Raw genomic sequence first — 7,908 nt, 5'->3', positions numbered from 1 at the left:
TTCTTCTTCTTCTTCTTCTTCTTCTTCTTCTTCTTCTTCTTCTTCTTCTTCTTCTTCTTCTTCTTCTTCTTCTTCTTCTTGGAAGTCACAATAAAAACTCGACGGTTCAGTTAAAGAAACCCGTCCTAAGCCACATTTTTCTAATATATAATGTTCTCCAGTGGCCCCAGGTCTGTCTCCATCACATATTTTTTCGATGTGAGGATCGGACTGTAAATAACGTATTTGCGCGGGCAAATGTAATTTTAGAAAATCCGGAAGTGATATTTCGCGAGGCGCATTAGATCTTATAATTTTTTGCATCTCTCAAGATTTATTGCCCCATTCCAGTACAGTGTAAATATAGTAGGCCAATGACTTTTAGTTGATATTAAAGCACCGATCATTCCTTTCATCGAAAGGGAGCCCAGCTAGTAGAATATAATCTCCCAGAGCCCGACAAAGAATGGAGACCCTGGCAATGTGTACTAGGTCAAGTGAGTTCCAAATAGAGGGCAAATATTTACTTTTTGTCTTTTGAAACGACGTTTTCTGCCAGGATAAAACTCATATTTCTTAATTAACTAAAACTTTCTTTCTGTATGATTGAGCGTAACGTGTTTTTTCTACTTGCCTTTCAGAGTTTGGTGGAGATGGAATGCGAGTGAACACTGTCAGGTAAGACAACGATGTCATCATCATCAATGCATTTCACCCCTGGCAGGGTATAGGCCACATACAAGCTCCTTCCATTTATCTATGTCCTGAGCCATCCTTCCAAGCTCATTCCAAGTGAGCTTCATCTCTTTTCCCTTTCCACGCATCTCCTCCATATTTCCTGTGGCCTACCCCTGCCTCGAGCTCCTTGTGGGTTCCACTGCAGAGACTGTCTTGTGATGTTTCCGCTGGGCTTTCTTAAGACAACGATGTACAAGTGTCCAATTCCTCCCGGTATCAAAGCAAATAGGGCACGCCGTTAGCTCAGTTGGTGCCATGCTAAATTACTGATAGGATGGCCCTGGCTCAACTCTCTCCCGAGAAGCTCTGAACATGGGTTGTTTTGGAGAGCTTTTAAATCTCTCCTCCATTATTTTGGTTACCGTGGATACTGGAACTAACGCACTAAGATTTATTCTTTATTTATTATTTTTGGATGCCTTGGACCACACCCAATATGTCAAGAGTGGCCCTTATGTGGCTGTAAGAACGATTAAGGGAAAGCATTATAAGCCCAAAGTTTACAAGTGAATGACTCTCCCTCCCGACCCCCTGGCCCCAACTTGAGCCCTTCAAATATTACCGATGGGGTTATTTGACAGAGTCTGCCGAAACAAGCCACAAAGAATCTAACAATTGAATCGCGATGTTGAACAGGAGGTCCAAAGAATCGACCCAGAAGCATGTCGCAGGGTCATTCAAATATTTTTCAGTGGCCTATTGGAGCTTGTAGGGAGAAAATAGTTAACACCTGGAGATTTAAATAGCTATAACCTCCCTGAGTTAAACTGGAAATACCAATTTTGTATACATTTGCTCATCACTAGTTGCAATTTTAAAAGGAACAATATGTGAGGCAGCGTGGTGGAATCAGGCTCTTGTCAAAATAATCAAATTGAAGAAACTTGCATTTTTCCACATGTTTGTTAATTTTTATCAAATTTTTGTTTTTTGGCTCAACACCTTTCATGCCCATTAAAGAACTCATTTCTGTGTGGATTTTTCTGAAAAAGGTTGATTAAAGGCATAAAATATGTAAATTTTCAGTTACCTTGCACTCTTCAAATAAGGGAATGACTAATCTTTGGCCGCCATTTTCTCATTAATTTTACCTCTGAAAACAGGTGACCCCCACCTCCTTCATTTGCAAATATCTCGAATTGTATTCAGGATAAATGGATATTTTTTTTCATCCAAATAATAACAAGTCAACAAGCTTTAAGATGATACCAATAACTCTACATGCCCAAAAATTGACGAGAGCCTGATTCCACCACGCTGCCTCACATATGATGGATTTTTAAAAAGTCGCAAAGTTTTGCGTTTCCCTCAATGTCGATTGAAATGTCAAAAACTCTGTACTTTTCAAACATGTCGGTTGATTTTTTCAATATCATCATCATCATCATCATCATCACCATTGCTTATCTCACTCTGGATCAGGATATAGGCCATGAAGAAACACATTCAATCTTTCCCTATCCTGGACTAGTCGCTTGGTGTCAGTCCATGTCTCCCCACTTTTCTGTACATCCTTTTCCGTGACTCTTCTCCAGGTTCCACAATTGTTTTTAAAACTTGTCTTGACATGAAAACAGATGCAAGCCAACGACATTTTCAAACCTTTGGGAATCAAAGTCCTTGAGGACTGTGAAAACATAAAATCTTTTTAAAAAGTAGATCTACAGAGCAATTATTTCTTTTTCGCTACCTCCCTCTGTGGCACCTCGCCACGGCAAAAATGAACTTAGCCCTAACAATAGCATACAATAAATCATGCACAGACACAACAAACATTCATAGCTGCATTAAAGAAGACAACAACACTCAAACAAAGAGATGATCTCCACCAATGGCTCTAAATAATAATAATAATAATAAATAGCATTTGTATAGCGCATGTCCCCACTCAACAGCAGGCTCTATGCGCTTTACACTATATTATTACCCCAGCAGACCATAGAACACCCCGAAACATTCTCAGCTTCCCGGGAAGCATACAATGCAAGCAGCTGATTCAGCGCTCAAACACTAACAAACTGACAAGATCTTTCGCTGTCTATAGCCGGGTACCCATTTCCATCTGGGTGAAGTGAGGAAAATTCGTGTAAAGTGCTTTTCCCAAGGACACAACGTCGGGCCCCTGACGGGATTCGAACCCACGACCTTACAGTTGCGGGTCCGAGAGCCTAACCACTAAGCCCCCGACGCCACAATCAGACACATCTGTAGAACACATCTGCCCTGTCCACAAACCTACACCTAGAAGAGGAAGCTTCTCTCCGAGGTCTACCTTTTTTGGTCTGCAGAGTTTCTCATTCTTTCCAATTCTTTGTCTTGCCTTTCTTCCCTCACCAATTTCACACTCCTCAAACCTAAAATTGTTTAAACATAGTTGATGATTCATTCCTTCACTTTTCATGACTACAAATAAGGACAAATACTATACCTCCTAGCGGCTGTGTTGTTTTTGTATTTTGTAAAGTGTTTTACGGCGCTCGCAACTGCATATTATTATGGTCATATGAGCGCGCGGGACACACCTAATGTTTTCAGTTGGTATGAAATTTTGAATTTTGCCAGGGTGGCGGCCGAATCCTACTCTTATAGACTTTAGACCACCAAGGGATCTTTAACGTGAGCAACTTGCAAGCGGGCCCTCCGAGATTTTTCGCCCTTGTCCGAGAAGGCTAGGTGTAGATCTTTCCTACCAGAAGATCAGGGGTGTGGCAGAAAGACAGCAGTAAGGAGGAGCCAAGGAGTAGCAGTAGAAAGGCTGCAGAAAGAGTGAGGAGCCCAGAGGAGGGGGCAAAGGAGGTGAGGGGGTGGGGGCAGAAAGTGGAAACTAAAGCAGACAACAGAACATTGCGAGAGAGCAGGAAAGGAGGTGAAAGGAGACAATTTTAGAGAAGAAAATTTTCGGTCGCTACCCGGATTCGAACCCGGGACCTTTGAATGAGAGGCCAACACCTTAACCTCAAGGTCACAAGAGCCCCCTGGCGGCTGTGGGAGGAACGCGAGCCAGCAAACAAGCAACAAGCTCCACAATACCATGCCAAACTTGTTTTAAAATGTAAATTGCTGTTTTTAAGACTGAATGTTTCCTTTGTATTTTTTAAACACTTCAACCATTCCGACTTAAAAAGTTAAAACAAGCCGTTCTGTGAACTAACGTGGAAATAACCAACCTGTGTCCTGAGCGCTCATACGATTGTATGCAGTTGCAAGCGCCGAAAAACTATGATCAAACCCAAACACATCATCAATGCCTTTCTCACCCTGCACCAGGGTATAGGCCACGGACAAAGCCTCTTGGTGTTATTCCATGTCTTCCCACTTTTCAGTACATCGATTTTTGTGATTCTTCTCCAGGTTCCACAAGGTCTTCCCCTTGACCTCTTGCCCTATGGGTTCCAATCCAAAACTCTCTCTGTTATGCAGCTGCCTCAAACACAGTGGTCTAATATTGTGTCGGTAGTTGACAGGTGTTCTGGTGTGTGGTTTCGTCCTTCTTTCACATCAAACAGCTATCGCCCTAATCTCCACTCCTTCATTTTGTGTTTGGTACTGTCTTGTAATACTTCTTATCTTCGACACGTACGCTTATAATATGTGACCTTACTGCATTGCAAAAGCGGCAAAACTCTTATAGGGTCTAAAACTGTTTGTGGGTGACGTCGGTGGCCTAGTGGTTAGGCTCTCGGACTCGCAACCGTAAGGTCGTGGGTTCGAATCCCGTCAGGGACCCGACGTTGTGTCCTTGGGAAAGGTACTTTGCACAAATTTTTCTCACTTCACCCAGGTGGAAATGGGTACCCAGCTATAGACAGTGAAAGATCTTGTCAGTTTGTTAGTGTTTGATCGCGTGAAATCCGCAGCTTGCGCTGTATGTTTCCGCGGAAGATGAGAATATTTCTGAGTGTTCTCAGAGGGTCTGCTGGGGTAATAATAGTTGTAAAGCGCATAGAGCAAGCTCTTGAACATGGATATGCGCTATATAAATGCAATTATTATTATTATGATTCTTCCCTATCAAACATCTATCGTGCTTATCTCCCCTTAATCTTTTTTATGTTTGTTACTCTCTTGTGACACCTCTAATCTTCAGGCGCTCATATGACCTTATGCAGTTGTAAGCGCCGAAAAAAACCCTACTAAACTAAAAACTAACTAAAACTGTTTTATCTTAGCCCCGGCCCCATCAAGACGCCACTTTTTTTGCGAGACCGACCAGAATTCCCGGGTGCAGCCCAGGTACATAGTATTAATAAGTTATCTAAAGTCATCTAAAGTAGAACATTTAAGCGTTATGATTTAAATACTGGAATAGTTTTTTTACAAATTATCATCATCATCATCATCATCATCATCATCATCATCATCATCATCATCATCATCAAGTTTTTACAGTAGCTAAAAATTCGTATATTTCGGTATGAAGTTTATGTAAGAAATATTCAGTATTTTCAAAACTGACGAAAGTTTCATCATCGGGATCATCATAAAATTACTTGAGCTAAAGCTCGTAGAGCTACACTGTACTGGAGTAAGCACTACAGAATAATATAAATAATAAATATAATAGATGTATAGATTGATTCTCTATTCTGCTTTCGTGGTTGTACACTCTGTAATTTTAAAGGTGTGGAAACGGTGCGCACGGCTAGTGAAAGGAAACCTCACTTATTTACAATGGTGTCTTAGAAGACGGACTTTCCCAAGATTAGGTCTAAACGAAACTTATGAAAAAAAGAAAATTAAGCTGCAGTAACTTCAGGCTACTCGTTGAAACTGTGCACCCTTTAAATAATTCTGAACCACCATTAATTTGATCAAATTCGAAAGTTAAGTGGCTCTGAAGTTTTAGGCGGCCAAAGTGACGGACTTTCATAAATATAATATGTAGAGATAATGGAAATTGGATCTTCCTTTGGGTGGAGTTAGTAGACGTTGTCGAATGAGATGTTGAAAAGCTAGCATTGTGTAGGACGATACTGCTGTCCGTGTATGGCATTATTAGCTTAAAAGGTTGGGTAGGGAAAACGGAGGTCAACGAGTGGGGGGGGGGGGGGGGGGCAGTTGAAGCACGACTAATGTTGTTAACCTCCTCTGTACCAGACTTGCTGTACACTCTCACCAACCGGCGTATGTCGCAGTCTTAGACGAGGCAGCGTAAGGGTTAATAACGTACATTCAATTTTCAAGTTTGTTATATTTTCGTCAACCCACCCCCTTTATTTATTCTTTGCTCCCCCCCACCCCTTCCCTCTACTTCTTTACATTGCCCAGTACCTCGAAGCCGGCGCAGCCTACTCTCCCCTTGGCATTTATGGAGAGTCTGAAGACGTCGCCGAGATAATCGCGTTCTACGCGTCAGATGCTGCAAGACTCATCACCGGGGATAACAACATCATAGATGCTGGACTCAGTCTGCCAATTATCTTCAACCAGCCTAAAGTGAAGGATCAGTGATTCAGCCTTCTTGCATGGCAACTAGGGGATGGTGACCGACTATATAGCGCCACTTCCCGTCGTTTGTATCAAAACTGCAGGATTCTGCATGGACTATTATGTAGCATTTGTTTGTCTTGGCATCATGGTGAAATCAGGCGCCTGTCAAAATAAAGAAATCAAAGAAATTAGCATTTGCCTGGCGTTGGGCAATTTGTGCTTCTTTCTTTCTTTCTTTCTTTCTTTCTTTCTTTCTTTCTTTCTTTCTTTCTTTCTTTCTTTCTTTCTTTCTTTCTTTATTGAATTATTTTTTACTCAACGCATTATACATTCGTTTAAAAACATACTCCAGAATACTTTGATCAAGGGAACAAAAAATGTAAACTTCCAACTTTCAAGGACACTCAAGCTTTGTAAGTCACCAAAATTTGGCAGCCATTTTCTCGCTTAATAATTCTACCTCTGGCTCCTCTTCCTTCACTTGCAAATATATCGACTTCTATTTAAGACAGATGGATTAAAATAAATAAAATCAAAAGCACGACAAAATTAGTAAACAAGCTTAAAGTGGTACCAATAAATCCATATTATCGCCAAAAATTGACGAGCGCCTGATTCCACTTCGCCGAGACACACTTGTCATATCATTATTGCTTGCTTATCAACCAGAAAATGTAAACTCATTCTACTTTCAAGATAATCTCTTATTTTGCAATAGAGCTACAACATATTGGGCATATTGTTTGTAATGTTTGTATCAAGCTGGACTTTTTTGCAAACGGCACTCTAGTGCGGGAACAAATTCATGGCGCAACCCATGCTCAAATACCCCATTAACGGGGGAGTCAGTGTCACCCATACTTTGCACAGCAGCTAGCATAAATTTGTCTCAACGTAAGCATACTTTTTCACAACATTTGAGGCTAGATTAAAAAGAATTTTCTCTATAAATTTATATAAAATACTAAAATCTCCGTTCACAGTCCCTCATGCTTCTAAAACACATTTTGCATACGCATATGGCGTAGGATCACAGCTCACAACGACACTTTTTAGTGGCAAAACTCGTTACAAGAAATTAACTTTATAGTGAGCACGTTTTTCGCACTAAAAGTTCTCCAGTCATGCGTTTAATAAGCATAATGTTACGATTAGAAAATAAAAAGATGGACATTCTTTTCAGAGCGATATTGACAAAACTGTAAGCATTTAAAAATCTGTAGAAATAACCCACTTTGATTTTAAATTAGTATTTATCAAGGAATTTTCTAGAATACAGCTGACACGTTTTTACAAAAATGTTGACAAGTAAAGACAAATTGATACTAGTCATAGTGCAAAAGCTGAAGAGTCTATGTTCAATAGTTAAGGAAATATCTGACAATAAGTTGCAACACGAATTTCTGACCGCACTATAATTCGAAACCCCAAAGTGGCGTTTTTGAAATGTGATTGTTTGGGAATATTTCAAGGCTATTCACCTATATATTTTTTATGGCTCGATCCTCACGGATTTGGACGTTAAATGAGACAGGTCAGCCTCTTGAACAGCGTTTTAGTGTTTTAGCACCTATAAAATTAAATGGCAACTTGCACTGTATGCTTTCAAAGAAGTTGAGATTGTTTCAGAATGCTTTCAGGTTTTCTGGGGTCATAGTAAAGACTGTAGCGTATAGAACGTGCTGTTGAGTGGGAATTTGCACTATACAAATGCTATCTATTATTGTTATCAGTATCATTTATTATTATTGTTATTATTAT

At 40.4% G+C, this 7,908-nt stretch overlaps 1 non-coding gene across 1 annotated transcript in view; it reads left to right on the top strand.

The window, feature by feature from the left end:
• The window catches only part of LOC101850253, a 6,056-nt gene extending 922 nt beyond the window's left edge, over positions 1-5,134 (top strand). The window contains exons 2-3 of the transcript XR_004858635.1: positions 621-657; positions 4,887-5,134. This is a non-coding gene — a transcript (uncharacterized LOC101850253). The remainder of the gene's footprint in view (positions 1-620; positions 658-4,886) is intronic.
• Positions 5,135-7,908: the final 2,774 nt, after the last annotated feature.

This window comes from Aplysia californica, unplaced genomic scaffold, assembly GCF_000002075.1.
Source record: "Aplysia californica isolate F4 #8 unplaced genomic scaffold, AplCal3.0 scaffold00242, whole genome shotgun sequence".
NCBI classification, from domain to species: Eukaryota; Metazoa; Mollusca; class Gastropoda; order Aplysiida; family Aplysiidae; genus Aplysia; species Aplysia californica.
This window is presented reverse-complemented; position numbering and strand designations above follow the sequence as displayed.